This window comes from Hippoglossus hippoglossus, chromosome 10, assembly GCF_009819705.1.
Source record: "Hippoglossus hippoglossus isolate fHipHip1 chromosome 10, fHipHip1.pri, whole genome shotgun sequence".
NCBI classification, from domain to species: domain Eukaryota; kingdom Metazoa; phylum Chordata; class Actinopteri; order Pleuronectiformes; family Pleuronectidae; genus Hippoglossus; species Hippoglossus hippoglossus.
The window spans coordinates 21,868,723-21,893,617 of record NC_047160.1 but is presented as its reverse complement, the minus strand read 5'-3'; the positions used below and the strand labels follow the sequence as shown (position 1 = coordinate 21,893,617).

Genomic DNA, 24,895 nt, shown 5'->3' with positions numbered 1-24,895 from the left:
TGTCAGTTTGGCGAGAGACTCATTAGAACCTTTGTCATGCCTTTGCTTCTGGGCTCTGGGAACATAGTGAATAGATAAGAGCTCCTTCTCTTACTCTCTCGTTATCGCTCCAGCGCTCTCTTCTCCTCTTACCAACCTGCTCAGTGCGTCAGCAGAGGTTTGACCGTCAAGTGGAGGCTCTAGATATTTTTTTTTTCCGGGAAGCGATGGAGGTTCTGAAGGCAGCACATAATCATCTGCCTGCTGCGGTCTCGCTCTTTTTTGGTTACAAAGGGATGTTGTTTGATGATTCAACTGCTTGTCTGGAGTGAATGTGGGCTGTTGTGTATGCGTATGAGACCATGTGTTCGGCTGGTTTATGCAGAACTACTGGGGGAAGTGAGAGAACAAAAGGTTTGTGCCTATTGGCAGTGTAAAACTCATTAATTGCAGGTATTGTAGGGATGTTATGTTTTCTTAAATCAGTTGTGAAAAATTAATTCCCAGAAATTCATCATTACATTATTTATTGTAATTGTGTGGCTTGTGTCAAGGTGATACAGACTGATTGTGAATATTTTTACAGCTGCATTACTGAATGTATCTGCAAAGTTTAAGTACTTTATGACATTATCAAGGTGTTTTACTTTAATTTTCCCCATTAACATTTGCAGTTTATCATCTTATTACAAGGATTTCAATATAGTCTTAGTTGCTACAAGATTTGCTATATGAATTTTTCTTTCGAAAGAATTGGGTTTCAACAAGCACCAATGGGTTAAAGACAAAGAGTGTTTATATGAGTGTTTATTCTCACTTTCATTTTGTCACTACTTCGGTCACTACATGACAATCTTTGTGAAAGGTAACTGACTATTATTGACTTTATTTAGATTGACCCCATGTGTATATATAATCTCATTTAATGTACAAGGGAAATATGGGAAATGACATCACGTGCCTTATAGAATAAAATTGGGGGTGACTGCATGGCAACAACTAGCTACTACTACCCTCTAACATGTGCGACACATGACGGATTGAATGGATGTCCTCAGAAATATTTAACACAGGTAGCGTGAATTCATCTCGCCTGCCACCTTAGACATCTCAGCGACTGTGTGGTCAGGTCTTTTTTAGATGAGTTGGCTACTAAACTTCTAAATTTAAACACTGAAATTAACTTCCCTGTGTATACAGGAGACACTGCTATTGTCAACATGCGTAAAGCGCTCGATGCCGTCATGCTCTGAGTGAATTATAAATCAACGAGTATGTATTAGTGTTAAATCCTCTAGCACTTGGGGCTTGTAATGTATGAATGAATAGGGAGGGAAACAGGGGCACCTCAGGGGATGTCAGGCTGTCCAACTCTGGCTCTGCTGGTCACAGCCCGGAGCTCATCAGATACAGAGACGGAGGGCTTCTATTGCAGTGATTCTGAAAAAGTGCAGTTCTTTGAGTCTGTCTGTGTGAGTGTGCTTTGATTAGCTTCAGGGAGTTTCAGAAATGGTTGCAGCCTACATATTACACAAACTGAAAGGTATTGCTCCATGATACATACTGTTGAACTGAAAATCCACACAGATTAATATATGTTTATGTAACATTCACTTTCTCTGCTGAAAACTATTAAACCACGTGTTTGTTTGGCAGCAGCTACTATGGTTTGGAGTCAATTAGTGAGAGGGAAAGGCAGTGTTGTACTGAACCATAGGCCTACTACTTGATCAAAGAATGGATTTATGTGATGTGCATTGCAAACACAATGCAGAAATGGGTGCTTAGCAACAAAGATGCTGCCCCTGCCAAGAAAATGGAACAAGTTCTGGCTCTGATAGACTAGTTAATCAGAGAGCATGAGGAATGTTTGTAGAAAAGCTCTTTGGTGTATAAATGACCCTCACATTTTGTATCTTCACAGTTCATGGTCCTCAACAGTTCATGGTCCTTGAGCTGCCTTTTATGTTTGAAACTGTCTGTCTTCAGTACAACAGAGAGGAGGATGTAGGATTTTCAGTAAGTAAGAGGCGATGAATGACAACTTAATGTTCACCTGTGACGTATGAAGAGGAAAACAAGCAGCCTTTTTTTTTTAGTTTGCAGAGGAAGCGATGGCGTCTGCTGCAAACCTTTGGAAGCAGAGAACATGTACAATCTGTTCACAGTAGCATTGTTTCAAGTTCAATGTAAACATTTGGAAAGGAAAGTAATTTAAGCCCATATTGTATAATACTCTATTGGTATGTAGCACACTGTATCATGGTAGATGATGTTTTCATCTTATTTAAGGCATATGTGGACCCTAAAGGCATCCCACAACACACACACACACGTATGCACACGCGTATGAATAATTTGAATAATTTAGATTCTCTGAACATGTTAAGATGCATTATGCTTTTAGAAATAATGTATCTTAAGATGCATTATATCTTAAAGCACTCAACAGAAAATAATGGGATTATTGTACATGGCTGCATCAGGAAGCCTGCTTGTATTACTTAAGAGAGGGATAATGTTTAGCTTATTTCAGCTAATTGGCAACTTAATGACCTGCAACACTGAAAACGCTCACACAAGATCACCACATTTAGTGTTTTATCAGTTTAGATGGATGCACGGTAAAAACACGACCACATAAATGTTCATGAGGTGAAATCGGAGGCAGACTGAACAGTTGATCAGCTATTTGCCCTGCAGGAAGAAAAATAAATGACTTTAATAGGAAGGGGTTTACTGTATGATCTACTCATGGAGGTTTGTGAGGTTGCTAAAAGAACTTTCTGTGCCCATACCGATAGGAATGACTGGGCATCTTGTGTACAGTCAGATTGAGGAGTGCATTATCTTGACAATTACTGTTCTATTAAGAGATAAAAGCCTTCTACTCCAATGCTTTGCGGCCACTGTCTTAGGTCCTTAGGGTTGCCCATCTACTCCGTGGCACTGGTTTCCTCTCTTCCGGTGCGACAGCCATCTAATCCCATTACTGTTTGTGAGTCACTACTTTCAACTGTGGGGTGAGGAGAAAAAAAAAAAAAGCATAAATAATGTATTCCTCGGGTGTATCCACCCCCGGATCAATGGAGATACAAAGACCATCTACAAAGACGGTTGGCTCAAGGCCATATTTGATCACTTCCACTGCGCACGATCACTGCTCCTTCTTTTTGTCAGCCCGCTGAGACTCAATTATTTCCAAGTGTTTGTAAGGTACTGCTGAAAGAACTCGAAGTGAATATTTAAATTTGGTGAGGGGAAGAAAATCTTTGATGAGACATGAAAACGGCAGACGGATGGTAATGCTGAACTGTTAAAGAGAGAGGATGACAATGAGCGACGATAAAGTAAAACAATGTGATGCAGCATCAATTCCTCAATCGGGATCCTGGGAAAATAGCTGTATGCCAGACAGCGGACAGGGAAAAGACAGATTACGGAGCACCTGATCATTTGAAAGGAGCTGATAAAGCAGGTCATGGCATCTAATGGATCAGTAGAAACTAGAATGAAACCAGACTTTCCTGCCTAGCCAGGTCAAATACAGTTTTACTTGAGCTAATCTACTGGAGGATTTGTTGTATTTTGTCCCTATGGGGAAAGATGAGCTAAAACTTTGCCAAAGTTTTTAGGAATGAAGTCATACACATCTAAACAATCTCTGAGGTGTCCAGGCTCCGTAATGAATACACTGCAGACGTTGATGTGTAGCTTTATGTTCCAACAAATGACAGCAAACTTTTTTTTTACCACAGAAGTGCAGATTTATTTTTCCTGTCATACCCCTCGCTGGGCTTGTTCCTCCCTTACCCAGATGGCTGGGCTCTTAGCCCAAGAGTTTCTCTGTGGAAAAAAAAATCTATTTTTCAGAATTTCTTTTTTCTTTCAATTCCGACGGTGCAAAGTCACTCCTTCAGCTAGAATTGATGGTACATCCGATTGGCACCGTACCACCTCTCTCACTGCGCCACAGATAATGAGTATTTGTGTGAAGGGCAAAGCACAAACTAAAATAAGATCAAAAGGTCTGTTCGCTATAGGCATCAAACGGTTAGCAAAAGTCATGCTCCAGTATGGGTAGTGCCATGCCTATTCAGTAACTAAGGAAACATCTTTGATGTGCTGTTCCCGAGCGAGCGTATCTCGGTTTCATCAGCCTGATTTACATTCCAGATTATATTTGAGAGATTAAAATTGTAGCTAATCAGCAAACTGTTGCAGTGTGACTCTGCAATCATTGATCAGTGTTCTTTTGTGCAGTGGCACAGAACAACAACTCCACCTGCTACACAACCCGTTTTCACGCTCAGGTTTTTTTAAGTTTACAGGATCTCCACCTGCTACATGCTGACTGGGCTGTATCTGTTTATATCTCACAAGGTTTCATTTGAAAATTATCCACAGGAAGATATAATTGTGGCTTTAAATTATGGTTTCATATTTTCCCTCATACTTTTGTCTGGTCCTCTAGTGAGAACTGGGCTCTCTCTGACAACTTAGCCTGTGTGATAATTGGCCGTTTGCATTAACTGGTGAGTTTTACCAAGCTACGGCTTACCTGTGGTTGGCCTGGCTTTTTGTCACTCAGAAAACAGTCAGCCAACCAGAAGAGAGGCTCCGAGCCTGTCTGAGCCGAACAGACAGTCCAATTTCAACTAAATTAATCTGTTTCCTGTTCAAACCCTTGGATTATCTCACGGCTTTGGGGTGGTCGCCCGTGGTGTCGCTATGTTCAGGTACAACACATGAGTGGTGGAGCCTGCTGCACCTGCCTCCAGCTCACTTTCGAAGGACGACGAGGAGGACCACTCTCCTCAGTTGCTAGACACCTCCAGGCGGAGAGTTACAGTGCCAATTTGTGTTGAGGCCAGCCAGGAGAGTGTGTGTGGCCACAAAATCCGCAACCATCTGGGACATCCTGGAGGTGGGTGATCAGGCAGCAGGGACAGCAAGAGTGGAAGACTGCATAAACGAAATATGCTCTTCCTGGGCAGCAGCCACAGAGACGAAGCCGTGAAGCAGCTTATCCTTTTTTTTGGAGCTCTGACTCCAGGCTGTGGATTTCATCCCTCAACTGTGAGTAAGCAAGTTTCCAGTCCACACACACACACACACACACACATACAACCGTAATAATAGCTGGTGGAACTCATAAAACAGCATGATTGATAATACAGGAAACTCAAACAAGCAAGAAACGTAATTTCAACAATTTTAAAAAGACAGAACAGAACCATACAGATGAAAAAGCTAAATAACTTACAAATACATTTTCAAGTGGTGGTTCATGGGGGGGAGGGGACTGAGGGCAGTTACTGTAAAGGTTTGAAAGTCCTGTCTGCTCATTTTAAGGCACAGCTTCTAAATATGTATTGGTTTGGTCCACGGTTTGGGATTTTGAGGCTATCAAAATATTTTATAGATCTGATTTATAATCTAGAAATACTTAAACTCTCTATTTTTACAATATTGTACATTTAATGTTGAGCAGTTAAGAGTTTTATAGCAATATGTCTTTCATTTATGTCGGTCCTTCTTTTCTCAAGCAACATGGCCTTTAGCTATATTCATCTTGCAAAAGTATAACAATAACACAACAGTTGACTAATTGAAATTGTATATAAATACATGTTCTCAAAGGGATTTGTGAATAATTAATATAGTTTGGTTTATCGCTTCATTCACACTTTAAGGTTTAGGAAATATCAGATTTCAGCTTTGGTTTAAAGCTTAATCGAAGCACCTGTCATCTTACTGTGATGTATGACAAAGTTAGTGAGGAAAAATGCTTTTTCTTTTCTGAAGTTGGACAAGGGACTACTTTATGGTATATATTAATTCATTTTTCCCATCCTCTCAACTTACACCTCGCTGTCACCCACTGACAAAACAATCTGTACAATCATTGACAATGTGGCAGACATCGTCAGATGATAAGCAGCAGTTTGGCTTCTATCATTGGGGATTTAATTAGAAAAGTTTGATGTTGACAGGAGCATCTCCTCTTGTCACTGCTGCCTGATTAAGTTGAGTAAACACCTGAGCAATGGATTTAACCTTTCATTTTGTTGAATAGGCCGTTTGTCAAGTGATACACCCCCCCCCCCCCCCACCTACTGTATACCAGTGGGTCATTGTCTGTTAAGCCCTCTAGAATGGAAAACGAGCATTGAGTGTTATTAAGAGGTGATGAATTGATTTGCCATCTGCTCAGACTAGTCAAATAAAGTACAATTTCCCGTCTACGTCGTGCGTGGGGAAAACTGATAAGTGCACAAAATGGTTCACTTTGTTTTCATCTTGTTTTCCTTGACGAGCCTCGATGGAAAGCCACTAATCTGATTGTTCCAGTAAACGTCGCTGCAAATCCAGTGTGTCACAAGTTAACTTATCTGTTTTGGAGGAAGTTCAAAATAACTTCTGTTTTCACTGAACTCAGGTAACCTTGTGATGGGGGGGGTACTTTCATTAGATTTTAAGTAGGTCACTGCACAGGGACAAGATACAGTACATTATATGGAGGAAGTGCACCTGAGAGACAGCGCTTGTTCTTGGATGTGGAACACGAGCTTAATGTTCTGTCACATCAGTCTTAGGTCAGTGTTATTATCTTAACTTGATTAAGTAGAAACATTATATTGGCTGTTATGGGACTTTGCTATTCGATGCCATATGAGTAAGATACAATCTTGAGAAACGCTTACAATTTGCTTATATGGCCTAACTATTTCAATTTCAATGCGCAGCCCAGACAGTTTTGGTTTTAAAAATTCAGGCAGAATATTTTCTCTGAAGGAATTTTATTGTTCAGTACTCGTTCTTAAGCTGCCTGTTTGGAATGGGCAGTTTGCTTAGTCTGTGGTGGAGCTGGCTGCAGCTCTCCTTATGAAACTGTAAAGTGACCTGCAGTAATTAAGGAACGGCTGCTGGACTAAGTCCGCAGAACCCTGAGGCCGCCCCACTGCTGCTGCTGCACAAAGAGCTGTTCACCTCTTTATTCCCAAGTTCAGTGAAGATCGACTCAGTACGCAGAACCAGTTGTCAGCTCTGTGAACGCACTGATGTTGTGATCGACAATGTCACTTGTGTTGATGAGTCCCAGCTGCCACTGCTACAGATTCCTCGTTGCCTGTATATTCTAATTTTACTACGATTGAACGAAGTGTTGCACCAAATAAGACTTGAACAGTACACATATCAAGTGTGAAGCTGATGAGATGCTCAGTTTCTTGACATACAGACGAGAGATTTCTGGAATAATTAGATTAATGGGAGCCGTTGATGTATGTTTTGAAACTGAGTAAATACTTTATTTTTATCGTTGAGATTTTTATGGCACTGTTTGTGTGTGTGTGTATGGTTCATAAAACATTTCAGTGCCGACACTGTCTGCAATATGCACATTTAGTTTTGAGTGCTCATGTTTCATCTTCTGTTCTGCTGTCATCTGCAATATACTGCATCTTATTCCACTCAACTTCATGACTTAGTCTTATCTTTTCTCTCTGCAATAAGACATTGACTATAAGATTTTGCATTTACTGCATTATTTAAGCAAAACAAACCCTTCCCAAATATCATTCTCCGTATGGATCTGATCCTATAAACCCTCTGACTTCTGCATTTAGTTTGACTTTATCACTGAGGTTTACTTTATGATGCAGTTCTGAGTTTTGAAGTCAGATTTGAATTGTTTAAGAATGGTAGCTAGAGCATTTGAAAATCGTGTCTACCCTCTGTTATTTATTTAGAAAATAAAAAATATATAAACAATGTGGAAGAGCACATACTATTTTCACTGCAATCATATTTTAATAACATGATTTGTAGATTCTAGCAACATTAAATTTACTCGACAATGTCTCCCTGAAAAGAAGTTTGAAATGTCAGTAAAATAAACAATATACCTGAGTTAAGTTTTGAGAGACTAAAAAAACAGACATGAGTCAGTAGCAGTCCTTTGTCCTACTCCCTCTGCTGCCGGTGTGATTCACTGCCTGCAGGTAGTGCCGGTGGAGAAAAGAAGGGTTTGTTACCGACAGAGGCCAGTTTGCAAATTTTTGTGATTCCTGGCAAAGCTAATCAGTGAGACTGCAGACAGACAGCTTTTGTTTTAGCTCCTTTTACTTTTTTTTCACTTTTTATTGCACTGACAGTAACGAGGGTAGTTGTCACCTCGAGTTATCTTCACTTCACCTGGTTCCCTGTGTCTACCACAGACTCAGCGCTCTGCTCGCGCCGTGTGTGTGTGTGTGTGTGTGTGTGTGTGTGTGTGTGTGTGTGTGTGTGTGTGTGTGTGTGTGTGTGTGTGTGTGTGTGTGTGTGTGTGTGTGTGTGTGTGTGTGTGTGTGTGTGTGTGTGTGTGTGTGTGTGTGTGTGTGTGTGTGTGTGCGCAGGCGCGTGCGCAGGCGCGTGGGTGGAGTATGCAACGCAGCCCCGCCTCAGGCAAAGGGCAAACGAGGCTGCGTACTTAAAACATGACCAATTATACTTAACAAACTAAGAGAATTACAAATAAAGGCATTTTTCTCCGTGAACTTCTGCAGCTGAGGTAAATAAAGGCCTTGGTCACTATTTGAGATTATAAATTAATAAAGAAGTTGGAGCAGTCGGTCATTTGGCCCACAGCTTGCACTTAGGGACAGCTCTGCATTAGACTGTGGGAGGATCAAGGTACCAAACTACAGATGTCGAGAATTTCCCCTTATGTACTGATCTTGCGATACCGATGACACTGGACATTTAAAAGAAAGGCGTAGACCCAATATCTTTCTCTTGCTTTGAACGTTGGGTTTCACTGTGGACAGCCTCACTCTCGTGGTGCCGTTGAAGGTTTGTGTGTATTAGAACTGTTACCGCCACCTTCTTCACGCAACGATTGCAGATTGCCTCATTAAGATTTTCAGGTTCCCTCTCAGCATCGCTTTGAATCCAAATGTTGTCAATTAGGTTCATTTGCATTGACACCAAATCCTCTGTCTTCTCACTCTTTTCTTGTGTGACACAGGCAGCCAAGGCAAACCCACTCCAGCATGGGGAGAGAACATGACAACGGAAAGAACCAAAATGGAGCACAGGGCGTTCTTGCTGTCAGTTCTAGTACGTGGGCTCCGAAGCAGAGGCACTGATTGGATACCCTTGGGTTTCAGGGGCTCACTCCAAAAGATCCTTTGTGGGTTGTATCGGTCTGTCTGTCTGACCCTTTAAAGCTGGAACTTTGATCTCTGGGTCGCTCTGGGAGCTGGTGACATTAAGCGAGCTTTGACCTTTTCATTTCGGGGATATGGTGTGCGTTATCTTCAAATAGATTCCACTGTAATTTTAACGAAGTATTAACTGCATAAAATGTGAATAATCCTTTAAAATACGTATAGAGGAATATGAAAGTTGCTTTTATTTATTTGTTGGCAAGGAATTTATAAAGTGAGTAATGTAGACGGCTGTCTTACAGGAAATTAATGATTTTTTTTAACTTTTGGAATGAGCAGTTCAACAACAATAATGTAATAAAGCATCACATTTACTAAACATACACATTTATGGCTGAAATAATAGATATTGCTTATTACGATCAGAGTTAATTATCTAGACTGTGGCGGCCGGCCGTATTCTAATTTGTCCCGCCACGGTTTCATTATCAACCAATCCATTTTCACACTTCTCATGATTGCACAAGTGATCTCTAACTCGATGTGTGTGGCGGTATTTGCTGCATGTTCGCTCATGCTGTGGCCCTACCGCCTGCCACCATATGCTCAGGCTATGGTCCATAATGTTTTTACTGTCCACGTCAGACCTCATAGATCCAGCTGCAGCTGTGACATACGGTGCAGTTCTCTCTCTCTCATGCGAAAAGTTATTTTTCACTCTTAAGTCTGCGAATCTGTTGAGTTTCCTTTGTGCACGTGGATCCCATCACCGCCATACATCAAATTTATCCTCTGGGGAACATGGACAACAATGATGTTAAGTGTTGTCACTCATCTTTGACTCAGCTCAGTCATTGCATATTGTTTCCTCTACCATTGTGCATTATAGACTTAATGCAATTGGCTAAGGAGGATTTTAATCTTTTTTAATAAGCATAGTAGAGGTAGGCAAACATCAGTTCAGCTGCTAATTTCCTTTCATATAGTCAAAGAAAGTCTTTGTACTGTTCCTCACATCCAATTAGCCAAACTATTTCCTCCATTGTTTACAGAAATGAGCAGGAAGTAGATAATTAGATTTTTTTTTATTAAAGGGCAGTATGTAAAATGGAGTTGGTCGAGAGTGCCCGTCTTGGCTTCCTGTGACTGGTCATCTGATCCGAGTTCTTGCGGAGAAATGAATTAGCTAATGTAACCATTTCCTTTTCCTGTACAAATGACTTGACATTAAGGAACTGCTGAGTGCCTGTGGAGTCTATCATGATTGGAGAGATATCATAAATAATACACATTTTATAGGAAAGTATCCGAGGCAGTGTATGTGTCACTAGTAGAAACATTTCAACAATACAATTCAAGTAAAATCTTCTCCCAACATTTGGAAACAGAAGTAAATAAGGCTCCTTTCACCACCTCTGCACATAAATAAATCTGTATTGCATCAGGAAACATGCAAAAGAACACAGTGTTTCCAGGCAAACTGAACAGCATGCAAATAGGCTACTGTCTAAATAATAGCCAGCAGTTTTAATGAAGATGTTCACGGTGCGGTTGAGCTCTAATGAGCGAGGTGAACCGAGGAACGTTCTGTGAAAACCCGTCCTGATTGGGCTGGTGTGCTGTTCTGCTGAGGTGCTGCTGCTGTTGTTTTTTAAAATGCAGCATATAACTTCAGTATTTGGTTCATGGCGGGAATGAAAAATAGGCTGTCCAAATTTTGTGCAAACCTCGGTCCCTCACTGACACTTGAGTTGTATACAAAGCACAAAACACTACACTACACCAAAAAAGGTGCTGTGGGGAATGACTATGCTTAACAAGAAAATACTCCAACTAAGTATTATCTGTAAAATTAAAAAGGACGGCGAGAGTAAAACTTTTATAATGTTATCTGCAATGTTTTTCAGGACCAAAGAGAAACACTTTTGAATCACTTTTCTTTGTTGAGTCACTTCTTTGGCTTGAGCAACCGCAGCAGTTAGAGACGCACAAGTGAGAGCTTCCTTCTGCAGCGGGTGCTGTGGTCTAAATACCTTCTAAGAAGTAGGAATGATAACAGGGAATTACCGCTCACTCCAGGTGAAAGTAGTTTAGCCAGCACACAGGCAGCGATGGAGAGCAGGACTGTTCGTTGACTTATGGATTTTGGACATTTGCCCTTGCTATGTCTTGTTTTTTTTTTTTCTTCTTCCTAGAATTTCAGCTTCAGATCCTTATTCCCAGACTACAATCCTAACCTGTTTGTTCTCTCTGTGGTGAGTGAGCTGGCCTTAAGAACTTCAAATAGTGTTTAATCACTTTCTCTGGTGATTGGATTTCCAAATACTCCCACTCCTTGCCCACTTCCTGGAGGCGCAATTCCATCTGAGCCGTATCTGAAGCTCGCTAATTTTATGAGACTTTTTAAAGAAACACACAGGAACATTTAAAAAGAGACACTCAGTGGAAATAACATTTACATTTCCTTCACTCAGTGAATGCAGCTCAACAATTCAGGCTAATTCCCTAGCACTCTTATGGCTGTTTCTAATCACTTACTTGAAGGTGAAAAAATAATGTACCTGCATTCGTTCACAGCTCAGAGACTCGGGTTTAAAAATCCCTGCCTTTCAGGTTCCAATTACCTTGAAATGCTATTCAAAGGGTTCATGTGAAGCAAATGTCTTTGTTTAAGCAATGATGCAGCAGTAACATACATATTACAGTGTTTCCCTTCGCATTTATTTCCGAAACTGCAGTGTTGTGCGTGTCCACAATCGTTACAGCTCTGGACTTTTGCCGTAGAGAAGATCGCTATAGATGAGACTTTTCATTCGTGTTTATTTACCAGGAAGTCTTAACATTTGGAGAACTAATGAAACGCTTCAACAACCAAAATGACTTCCACAATTTTCATTTAACATAAAGAAGAAATAGATATGTAGAAGTAATGAGTCTCTCAGACTGTGATTAGTTTCAGCCAGCAAAATAAGAATTTGTTCCCACATTGTTTTTGTAAAAAATGAATGGAGTAGCCTGCACAGTGCCATTGGTGTGTGAGTGAATAAATATTATAAATATAAGATTACTGTATAGATGTGTGAATGTGACTGTGATGGGTTGTTGAGGCTAAAGAACCACTGTAAAAATGCAGCCACTTTACAATTTAGTGTTGGCATTTAGAAAAAGTCCCTGTTTGATTTGATTCTGGAGCTTATATATGTTTTTTCTATTACCTTGTGATTCGGCTGCGGCTGCACACCATGGTGACATCTCTGTGCAGGCTTGTATATGTTTGTGGGTCTATGATAGGGTCCTCGTCATTTCATACTCTTCATACTAGCCGCAGCCAGCTGCAGGCAGTGTAGTACGTGGTTGGAGTGGTTACAGTCTGCCTTAAATAACCATGACACTATGTGAAAATTCTGCAGCAGCACGATGCAGTAAGGGGAAACACTGCATTTTTGGATTTTCAAATGTTGACACAAAAAAGGATTTCATCATGAAACTACATGGGTCAGTTAAGCTCAGTGTAATTGTGGGTTTTGGCTTCCTTCTACTGTGGATCACACAGTATTCTAATGGTATATTTTGAACAAATCCTTTATATATGCTTTGGGACTGAAAATTAAAATTAACTGTGGAATAGTTTCAGCCAAGTACAATATGTGGAAGGAACATAATTCACTACAACACCAGATTTAACAAGATATAAGATGATATACAGGTATGGCTGTATTCTACTTTTTTAATGTAGTCATGCATCATATCTTGACTTGTATAATTAGCCACATATACAATGTCTTCATCAGAGAAGCAGGGAGAAGACAGTAATGTGTCACCAGGTAAATGCTGCCCCACACATGCCCACTTGGACACACTGGCCTGTTCTGAGGTAACTAATTAAAGATCTGTGCGTAGGCGCTAGTTTGCCAGCAGAGCCACATTGACTGAGTCAAATTATAATTACATGCAGAGCATTTTTTGTCTGGCTCTCCTCATTCCATGATTTATTGCTGTACCACAGCTGTCAGAACTCAGGCTTCACTGATTGGGTCATGAATGGGAATATTATTGAAATGCAAGTGGAACGGCACTGAGCATCCTGAATGGTTGAACCAAGGCTCCCAGTGGTAAGCTGTAACCAGTGTTGAGACGGGCAGCTGTTTCTCATGGAAAACATGGTGTTAATGAGCGGGATAGATTGCAGATGAGAATCACTGCACTGTGACACGCTATCTCTTCACCTGAGACTGCCGTGCATCATCTCCAGATTTGATTGCTCAATTTAAATCCGTTCTCATAGAGTAAGCCAGGAATGCATTGTAATGCAATGCTTAAAGGGACTTGTCCTCTTGGATCAACATACGATCATTGATGGATATTGCTCACAGCTGCACAGTCGCAGTGTAACGCACAGGGGTGCCTCTTGTTTTACTTGGGTAAATCAGGAGGCTTCTCTAAAGCTGAGTACAAATTCAGGTTGCACACGGCCGTGCATACAAAGAGTATACATCCCAGTAGCCTGCTATTCTCCTCAGAGCAAACCAGCTTGTTCCTTTTTTGTGTTGTACAAAGACAATTGCTCGCTGGTCAAATGCAAACAGTATGTTATACTCCTCATTGTATACACAATATTTAATCAACCCATTCAAAGTTACTAAACAAAAGCAGGAGGTTTATGCCAAGTCAGATTCCCATGTGTTTAAATGCTTTGTTTTCTAGTTTGATGGCAGAAAAACAAGTTGCAGCTCCAGACGCATGGTTCAAATGTTTTTTTGTTGTTTTTGGCCTGAACATTCTATAAAGAAATCAGTTTGCCATTTTCAAAGCCTGATGAACTTGTACATTGGTAGTATAATCTTTACATCAATTATTATTATGAACTATATTGGCTAGGCAGCGTTCTTCAAATGATTCCTCATTATCCTTTTTTCTAGAATTTTCCTATCCAGATATATGCAGCCTGTATGTCTCTGTGAGGGAGACGGTGAGTTGTCTTTGAGACTGACAGCTTTTGCAGGTCACAGTGGCCCTTGAGCACAGAAAGGCCTGTTTCCAGGAGGAAGAAAACAACTGATGCATGTGGAATACCTAATATCTTTGTGTCAAGATGGATCTTTCAAATGTTGTTTATTTCACAAATACTCATAACTGTGATTCCTTGTGTCTTCCTGTCGAATGAAATATTTTTGCTGTAATGTTAATGTGCATTACTCATTTGAAGTTGGACTGTTTTCCCTATGGCGAGTGATAGTCTCGAATCTGCGACCAGCATTTGCATGTTTAATTGCCAAATAATGTTAAAAAAAGAGCAGCTCTCTCTTTTCCTCTTGTTGAAAAAAAATATATATATTCAGCAGCAGAGTAACACCGCTGTTGGGTGCATGTAGAGGTAACACTGCACAGAATAAGGATGATTAAGCAGTGAGCAACTGCATAACACATCAAAGGTGACTCACAATTTCACATTGATCTAAAAAGAACTCGGTGACACACTGCAAGTTCAAAAAGCACCAAATCTCTGGCTAATGGCTGAATCCTGCTGGAGATCGTTAAAAGCTCTTGCACATTTTTACCGTATATACTCTTCAATCACAAAGCACAACACTGTCGACGGGGTGCGATAACAAACATGGCATAACGAAACCTCATCAACCACACTGCTCTTGCATGTGTGTGTGCATACAAGAGGGCGAGAATAAGACAGCAATCTGCATCTTAAGTGTATTGTTGTGATTCAGACATTGAAAATAGCCTTTACTAGTTGCATTTAATGGTTTATAACATTTCAAATCTAACCTTATAATATATATACTCTAAAATGACCTTAATATGTCTTTGTAGCAGTTCTGCCATCATCTTGCTTCTGCTGTAGTGCTAAGGCTCATTTATGCTCGGCATTAAAAATGCCTACGGACACAGACAGAGCTGTCTGTCTGATCTTTTAATCTGTATTTGCGCATGTCTTATAAAAGCTCACGGATACGGACGAAACCAACAAAACGGAGCAATACCCTCGGATATCGCTGGGTGGGGTCAGTGTAACCAACAGTTCATTAGTATTATGAAGTGACGGTTATGTGGTTTGAAACTTGTATATGTTATTTATTTCATAAAGGCAGCATAAATGAGCCTTAAGCAACACTAACTTAAATTGTCAGGGCTGCAGTATTGCAAGCAGGTTCTGTTTTCCATATTCAGCCTGCGTATTAACATCTTAGGAATCGTTTCTCTGTTCCTGGGTTTTACACTAATGCCTGAATGTAGCGACCATTTAAAAAAGGTGCCTGGCATCCATTCAGTCATACAAACAAGCTAATACATGTCAAGAGTACAGAAAACACAGAGCTTGTCTAATTAGCTGTGCAACAGAGCAGCAGCTCAATAAATGCCTTCTGTTAAACTGGACAGCAGTTACAGCCAGAAACCTAATGGTTCGCTGAGAATAAGCGATTATTGGACCTTGAGTCTTTTGCTGTTGGGACTCGTTGAGTCTCTATTGCAGAGGCTTCTTAGAAACAAACAGCAAATGGCAAAGCATGTGAGTTACGATTAGTGACCACATTGAAGATCCACTCCAGCCTCCAAAGGTTTAATTTTGCAAGATAACTGTACCTGGATTTCTGTATGGAATGAGTTAAAAAAATAATTATAGTCTAACACAATCTCTTAATTCACTCGTAACTATCTGGGCATTTTAAAAAGCTTTGGAAAGTAAAAGGGAATTTGCATGTTGGATAAAATCTCATCTTTTCCCTTATTTTCTTAATGGTGGCTCTTGAGATGTTCCTGAAAGCTCCCACTCTCCCCCTCATCCAGTCTGATGTCTTCATCTCTTGCTTAATCTTAATAAGACTAAAAGACACTGAAAACATATTAGGGAGATTCAGTGGTTTTCAAATGGCTCTTTAGTCATCAGGCTCCAGCGGCCTCTGCTTTGTATGCAGCATGTGTTTCCATCCTGTATGTGGAACCCATGAGATTTCTATGGTAATTGGTTTTATGGTTAACCAAGCCTTGCAGTAGAGTTGGAAGGGGTTTTCTGGTTCCTCGGGTTTACACCAGGCATGGGGAGTGTGACATCCTGGTTTTTATCTCTGCTCCTAACCTTGGTGGAAGGGCTACTCTCTCCTTAAATTTTACAACAAAGTCATACAGCACCTGGAGTATAACAATAGTGGGGAGTGAGGTGGGGTGTCATTGTACCCTTGTTGCAATAGATTGGGACTGGGCTTGGTTGACAGCTTGACAGCTACTTGGGCACTGGAGAAAATAGAGTCAACTTTGGATTTGTTTTTCAAACCACTCCTTGAAATTATGTAATTTAATGTAAAATGTAATTTAATAACATAAGTGTCAATGGAACTCTAATAAATGTCAGCATTTCAATTAGTGATTCTATAAATACAGACGTTCACATAGATTCAAATGTTTCTTACAAACTAATGTGCATCAGACTGCTTGTGCATGACGGAACTTCTAACTTTCTCCAGGATGAGATGCACATGTTAGTGTATGAGCCAAAGTCTTTCATAGCACGAAAAAGTGTTAATTATCCTGGGTGAGTGGGCCGGATGTTGTTCAGTACTGTAGGTGGCGTGGCAGAGGTGACAGAAGGCTTCCTGTTTCTGACAAGGTCTTTCCATAATCTCTTGGCAGTTATCGGGTTGCTTGGCTGTTGGTATAGAACAGCTCCAGGCTACTTCTCTGTACCCCTGCAGTTTTGCGTTCCATAAATAACAAGGGGCAGACGGAGCCACAGACAATGAGCATGCGAGGACAATGTGGCAAGGAGGCTGAGAGCCTGAAGAAGAAACAGACAGTAGGTTGTCCCGAAGACAAAAAAGAGCCAAACGGTGATTTGTTGTTCAAAACAGAGGCAGATTGGGGATGAATAGTAGCATGACAATGGGAGAACAAAAAGGGAAAACACTGCAGTTGAGAGATAAGACTCACTGTGTGAAGGTATGGGGAAAAAATGACAAGATGCTCTTTTTCACTCTGAAAAAGGGTTTAAGCAAATGTACTTGCATCATTCTTGCCTATGTATGTGGCAACTGTGCAGGGAAAGGTAGCAACATCTTGAAGCAGTAAACAGTACACCTTTTTAAATTATATAAAACACCCGTGAGCAAATCCAAGAATGAAAACATGGTCCAGAATAGTCGAATAAATGTATAAATCTATACTATCTCCCATTTTTTGTTTTTAATTTCTCAATTAACCACTTTAGTGTGGGCTCCTCAGTTAGAATGATCACATGTAAATGGAGCAATGTCCCACCAGGGTAGAGTATCTTTAACGAGGTTGCACTCAGTGCTGTAGAGAGTTGACGTGTGCTAATGTTTAGCATCTTATGTATTCTCTTCACATTTAAATTATACATGACTATGTAGTTAAATAAAACCAAAAACAAACTTGAATGTAGCAGCCGGGTAAAAGGAAAATAGATTTGTATAAATGAGCAATAAGAGAACTAACTATAGTTCATACTATATATGTGTGCCTTATAAGTGACTTCGGTCCCTGCGACAATTTTTCTGCGTTTAGTGTTTTAGCTTTAATTTTTTATTATAATTTAATTTGTTTACATTGTTCATGTCCATGGAGCTTTCATCAGCTTCTTTACATACTAGTTTCTTCACATCTACTTCTTCTTCTTTATATCAAGCAGTAATACTACAGTATTTTCATTACCGAGAGAGTGGTCACTCTGAGCTATAAGAGGAAATGGCACCATAGGGATTTAATGGGGGGGAAAGGGAAGTTGCAGAGTTTGCATGGTGGAATGGGCCCTTTTGGCTGACATGTTTTATTCATTCAAATATGTACATGGGGAGCATTAAGAGCATGCATGCGTGCATAGCACTGTTACCTCTGCACAGCACCACAAGGACATTGCTAGTTTTCTTTGGGTCAGTGAGCAAACTTGGGTTGGGCATGATAGCTACAGCAGGTACATTGTGCACACATAGCTGTGCTTGTAAAATGACATTCAACCATGGTACAAGACCAATAAAGCACAGAACAAGAATCCATTATTTCTATTTTGGGAAACCCAACTTCTCCTTCATAATATAGAGTTGTGTAGTTGGCACTTCTCCTTAATAGATATGGTTTTATAGCAAATTGTAAACACTGGATTATGTTGTACAAATGTTGATGTCAAACCAGATCTCCTTCCCTGTATTCTATGTTTCAGCAGTTTGGTTTTAGATCGATTCTTGGACGAAGTGACATTTAAAAAGTCTTCTGTAATGTTGGGAAGGAATGTCACTGCAGACAAGGTACAGAATGATAATGTTTTTGTATAACCCTTCAGATTCAGTTCCAGTGCTTCAGAGAAGAAAAATATAAAAGAACACTAACAAAAATAAAGACATGGAACAAGGTAGAAACAACAAAGACATAATACAAAGGATCAGATTAAAATATATAAAAAAACAAGTAAAATAGATAAGATTGATAAGATAAAGCAACTGTAGAAATGCATTTCTGCAGAATTAACCATTGAAGTGATTTTAAAAGATGGATTTTTCAGGATAACTGGTTAGGTACAATATTCATGTTAAATTAACTGTAACCTAAGATACATCAATTATAATGTTTGATGCTAAAAGAAAGATTAAAAAGGTGTGGTCTTTCATTCTTAAATTAAATTAAGCATTACAGACTCAAAGAAATGAATAAAAAAAAAACACAAGATTTATTTCCTTATTAAGACATTGAGGAGCATCCATTCAGGCAGCAGCAGCCCAGTTATATAAAAAGACCCAAAACATTGTTACTTGCATCAAATTAAATAAACAAAATGCTGTGATTTTGTCCAACTTATCCAAATACATGTAATAAGAAGGTTCTGGCCAAATCATGGAGGGGTTTATTATTCATGTCTGCCCTCATGTCCCCTCCTTTGTTTCTACAATGATCCGACACAAAGGTGTAATTTTATCCTGAAACGTGTTGATCATTATTTATTTTTAGATAAATACAGAGCAATTTTCCTGACAGATCTAGTAGCCATCTCACACAGAACAAGGCAGAGTCAGAAACCTCCATGATAAATGGAGTGAACAGAGCCAGGGCTTGTCACCGCTGTTCACTGGGGATGTAAGACACCTTCTCAAACAAGAGGAAAGTATTAGTTTATATTTGGGGCAAATATGAAATCCTTCCTCTCCAAAGTGGTGCACAATTATCAGCATAGATTTTCTATTTATTTGGCTTTGGTGCTGCACGGAAAATGGTTTGGCTCCGCACTTAATGGAGGGGGAAACAGCTTGCATGGTATGAAAAGTGATTTTTGTAAGAGTATAAAACATATGTAATGGTGGTTAATGACCAGAATCTACCATGTTTACTTCTCTCATTTAGCTTCATTCTCTTCCCTAGTTAGTATGGACCGTCTCGCTCAGTAGGCCTCTCTTGTTCGGTAAGAGTCTGCACAAAAGGCAAGGTCACAATGAGGTTAGCAAAGTCCACTACTTATCTGCAGTGAGGGATAGGGTCTCGTTATCATCAGCAGTAGCCATAGCAACCAAGGTTGGCCTAGGGATCTGTTTAGATAACAACTGAAGGAACTTCCAAACATGCTTAGAAATATGCACGGTGACGCTGTGGGAGACAAAGAGAGAGCGAGGACTCAAGGGAAGTCGTAGCGAGCATTAGGTAAGACAGGAGACAGGATAACTCTCCTATAGAACAGTTTCACATACTATTAAAAAGTATAGAACCACCTTATGTAAGTTAGTCACGTATGACTTTATGGGTATATAAACTGCGTTCTTTCAAGGACTTTCTCCGGGGTTTTTTTTCCTCTGTATTACGTCTGTTAACGTGTGAATTACTCATCACCTTTCTCCTTGATGCATCAAGCAATAAATGATTATTTCAGGGCATCATTCATCCCCTGAACACCTCGTTCTTCCTGCTCACAAAATGTACACCAGAGTGGAAATAGTATTTGGTACAGGACAGAATAGTTATATAAGGTAATCCCTACATTTCCTGTGCTGCATTACTTTATTCTGCATTAGATGACAGACATTACTTTTTGGATATTTGAGTAAATTTCAGTCAGGTTAGTATTCTAGAAGACAGTATTGGGGTAAGAAATGTATAAATTGATGGACAAGGTAATCTCATTACTCCTGGTCTTTCTCAGAGTGAACAAGATATAGAGAAACGGACTCTACACTGATAACAGACTTTTAAAAATGTTTTTAATGTGACAATCTCTTTCCCCATTAGTGTAAAAGTTAGGTGTCAATTATACGTTTGATACATAACTGTCTGAATCAATTAAAACTCAAGTGCTGTTTATGGCTGTCTTAGATTTCCACTATATTTGATGGGTTGACACTTTCCCATTGTTATTTCCATAAGGGACAGATGTGGTTGATGCATCCAATGCACATCTGGGACTTTGCAGTTTTCATTTGAGATACAGTCTGACAAATCTCATTACAATTAATTGATGTTCACTAAAGAAAATGGGAAATCTATGTGGTGCTTTTTGTCACAGCGCGTGATGATTCCGATGAGACTTTATGCTCTGATAGTTATGCAGATTTGTGTTAATGCAATGATGGTATTTGCCATTTCAATACAGCCCCTTCGCAGACATTAACTTGGCTAATGTGTTGGCTGAATGATCATCCTCCGCAATACATCCGATTCATGGACTATAGGAAGTACATTTCAAATGCAAACATTACAGTATTCCCCAGTTCTCGTCTTAGTTGGTAGCGCATCAGAGTGTTAAAACAAATCATGTATATAACCACTGAAGTAGAAGCCAAACACCCATTCTACGGCCGATGGTTGTAAATCGTGGCAGCACTATTTCTCCCATATTTCCTTGTGATAAAGGGAAACAGAATTAACCCTTTTAACATTTTAAATTTGTTCTTCTTCCATTACTGCCAAAATAATTCACTGGGAGACATTATTGGTCCATATTTTACCCACCAACCCATTTCCTCTCCTTAGCCTTAAATTTTATACAAGCTTTTTTTTATTATGACACCTTACTGTTGTACCATTTAAGGTGATTCACTGGAGAATTGGGGTGGTCTAAAACTTTTGACCGACAGTGTGCTTTACTAGATACAACAATGTTCCATCCACTGTGTGAAAATCTCTCCCGCACTGTCTCTGATGTGGCATTTAAAAAGCTTCACTGTGTTTTAAAGCTGCTGTACTGTGGCCTACATTCTGATTCTTGAGATTTAAAGCCTCCCAAATTAAAGCTGCCGAGGTCCCACTGGGAAATGTGACACTGTTTACAAGGCTGCTCCAGATATTTTATTGTCAGTCAACTATTGCCTCAATCAGGGTTGTCTTCCCATTCACATAAAGGGAATATATATTTTTTTTATCAGTGTAAGATCCTTTGGAAATGATGTGGTCAACTGCAATTTGTATGATTTGGGGCAGTTGAGTACAATATTCTGAACATGAACATTTTAAATCTCTTATAATGCAGCTGTTTTTAAGGTATTTTAGCATGTTGCATTTAAAGAGATCTGGAAATACCTAAATCTTAATGTAAAATATGAATGGTTTCACAAATCCGACATGTTTTGCAGTGCATGGCCTTAAATCACATTGTAGTTCTCCTGTTTCTTTTTAAAAAGAGTTGTTCCTTTTTGCAAGTAATTCAATTATTTAGGAAGAATAATACAAAACATGGCTTCCATTTAGGAGAGTTTTGTGACTTGAGGTGAAAACTTTAATGTTCTATTTTCACATTTTCATAATTGAAGTCTCAGTAGTTCTCTTTGAAATTAGTCTTAACTTTACATCCATTTCTTCATTGTCTCAGTAAAGTGAGGCAGAGAGAAAAAACCGGACCTTTGATGTCTCTGCCCGCGAGGCTCCGGCGATGTAATGAAACTGCATTGCATTGTCTCAGCGCCGAATGTTTGGCATGACGGAAAACAATACTAATTCTAACCGAGGCCCGCCTGCTTCCGCCGGTTTCAAAGCTGCCGGTGCTTTCTGCGTCCCGAGAGAGTTGCAGGCACTCCCTAACAGAGCCAAACTGCATTCATGCCCATCAATTATTTAGCGCCTGTTGCCTTCAGGGAACTTAGAGAAATTATGATGATGAATGCAAGCGAGAGACAAGAAATAAGTATTTATAAATCTTTATTTTTCATACTAGTTTTGGTATTTTCTCGATCAGGAGTTGAAGGCAAAGGTTGATTGAAATGAGGTGATGAAATATGAATGTTTTGCAGAACTCCCTATCCATATCCACACCCCCCCCCCCCCAAAAAAAATGAATGCACTATCACAAAAAGCACTTTGGTAGTTAGGGGAAGCCTTTGAAGGGATTACAAAAGGCACTCTGTTTATCGTGGGTAAATACCCATGTGGTGTTGAAATGTTTCCCCTATTCTCCCCTGTCTGCTCTCTGTCCTCTGATGATGAATAAACATGAATGTTTTAAGACTGATAACTAGTTCAACATACAGCCAAACAAGAACATTGTTTTTGTCTCGTTTAAAAGTTTACAAGGGGACTAAAGGATGTGTATTCAATAGACTTAAAGGTTATTTAGTGTTTTGAACATAATCCATATAGAGTACTGTTAAGTGTCCTCCTTGTGGGTTATGACGGCAACGTGCATTATGTGAATCTAGCGACGGTTTACGACATAATAAAGTAGACTATCTGAAACGGCATCTCTGAATAGAAACGTGAGGGTTGTGAGTGTGCATCATATCGCACACCACTTGTTTTCCTGCTGAAGGGTGTGATGTGTAAGCTTCAGACTTCAGAGCCGTCCTTCTTAACACGTCGTTTTACTGCTGTCAAAATCTTTGTCATGGAGTGAGAATTAATGTAATTGTGTGATTGAGCAAGATGCACAGTTTTGTTGAACATATACTAAACAATACGTTAGGGCAATACATGTTTAATATTGTGTGTGTTTTCCCCTGGATGCATTGGATCCTAACTACTCAGTTTAGTCCTTGAGGTGTGCAATAATCTACAATATACAACAAACATGGATGCATTTATGTATTTATGCATTTAGTGATATGCCTCAGTTGACACAAGCCTAGATTCTTTTTTAAAACTCACTTGATCACATGGCTCAGTACAAAAACAGTGCAACACCCAAAGAGGTATTTTGGGACTGAACTGTTCATTGCTATGTTGCAATACATTGTAAAATACAGCTACTATTTTTTTTGTGCGTGGCATTTGAACCGAATGATGGCTAGAAATTGTTGTTGCACCGTTCCCACTGTCATTTAACTATTATCCAAAATAGTACAACAAACATAAGCTGCCAGTTGCAAGTGGGAGGGATAGAAAGAAATTTCCTCTGACATACAGTAGACAGTTTGATTTTAGCTAAATGATGCCAGCATATTCGGTTGGCAAAAGAAATGGGAAGATGTCAGTGTGGTGAAACGTTGAGTTGAGCATTAATAGCCGCATATTAACACATTAAGTCAAGAATATTTGAGATCAAATGAGTGAACAGATCCAAGTCTGCATCATAGCAGCATTCATATGAATATCCTGGTACTCGCAGAGAGGACAGACAGAAAAAAAACGGTGAAGATCTCGAAATGACTAGAGACCAAAGTAATGACACAAACGAGAAAACGTGTTTGTGTGCGTAGGCGTACAGGCAGATAGTAGCGTGTGAGCCCAGTGGTTATTTAGCAGTTCTCAGCAGGTTGTCGTCAGGGAAGAGCTAATATAGGCTGTGTGTGTGTGTGTGTGTGTGTGTGTGTGTGTGTGTGTGTGTGTGTGTGTGTGTGTGTGTGTGTGTGTGTGTGTGTGTGTGTGTGTGTGTGTGTGTGTGTGTGTGTGTGTGTGTGTGTGTGTGTGTGTGTGTGTACCTGTTTGTGTTTCAGTGTGTAGGTGTTTGGCAGCGTTTCATTTCATAGAGTTCTTCTGACCTTGGCATACTCAAGATTTGATCCCAGTGGTGTCTTGTCCCTCTCTTCTCCTCTTTCTCCTCATCCTGTCACCCCACTCCTCCCAGGACAGTGCTATTCTTCTCCCTTTGTGAGAACCCCCCCCCCAGAATGATCCCGTAGATCCAGAAAAAGCTGCAGACATCTGTATCCTTCACCTGACTAATTCAACACAAGGCTGTGATTAAAACAGACAGAATAGCAGTTAGCCTTGTAGAGTGTGAAGACTACAGCCTAGATTCAATCATTAGGACGGCTCCATGTTAAAATGTAATCAGAATGGAGGCGAAGTGGTGACTGGCAGGAAGAGGGGTTTTTTCGGCATTTTTCCCTTCACTTCAAACTGAATCTAGTCAAATACAAAATGCACGTTAAAGTGAAAAATATAATTTGAATGTAAAGTGTTGAGCAACGAGCACACAAACCAGGAGCTGCATCGTTGTTAGATTTACAAAACAGTTCTTCCCTAACAACACTTTTATTCATTCCGCCGTGAACACGAATTGTTTTGTCATGGAAAATGACAGAGGGAGGTTTTGAATGCTGCTATACGGAGGCATGTTTCCTGTGTATGAAGTGCTTCAGGTTGACAGCTGCAGAAGCCACCCAGTGCGGCTGCAAGTCTACCCAGTGGGAACAACTGGCAAAGCAATTCAACTTAAATGACAACAAGTGTTTTGTGTTGTTTGTGGAACGCCCGGCAGTCTATGGACACGTGTAGACGCAACGTGTACAAAATATGAATTAGACTCGCTTCTTTCATGGAGGGGATTGATGATGTAATTCATGTCAGAAGTGGGACGTATGGATTTTGCATTTTAATCGAGGTATATGTAT

General features: G+C 39.9%; 1 protein-coding gene across 2 annotated transcripts in view; it reads left to right on the top strand.

Annotated features, from left to right (window-relative positions):
- Positions 1-24,895, top strand: part of lingo2 (leucine rich repeat and Ig domain containing 2) — a 191,563-nt gene that overhangs the window by 8,587 nt on the left and 158,081 nt on the right. The gene's annotated exons all lie outside the window — the stretch shown is intronic.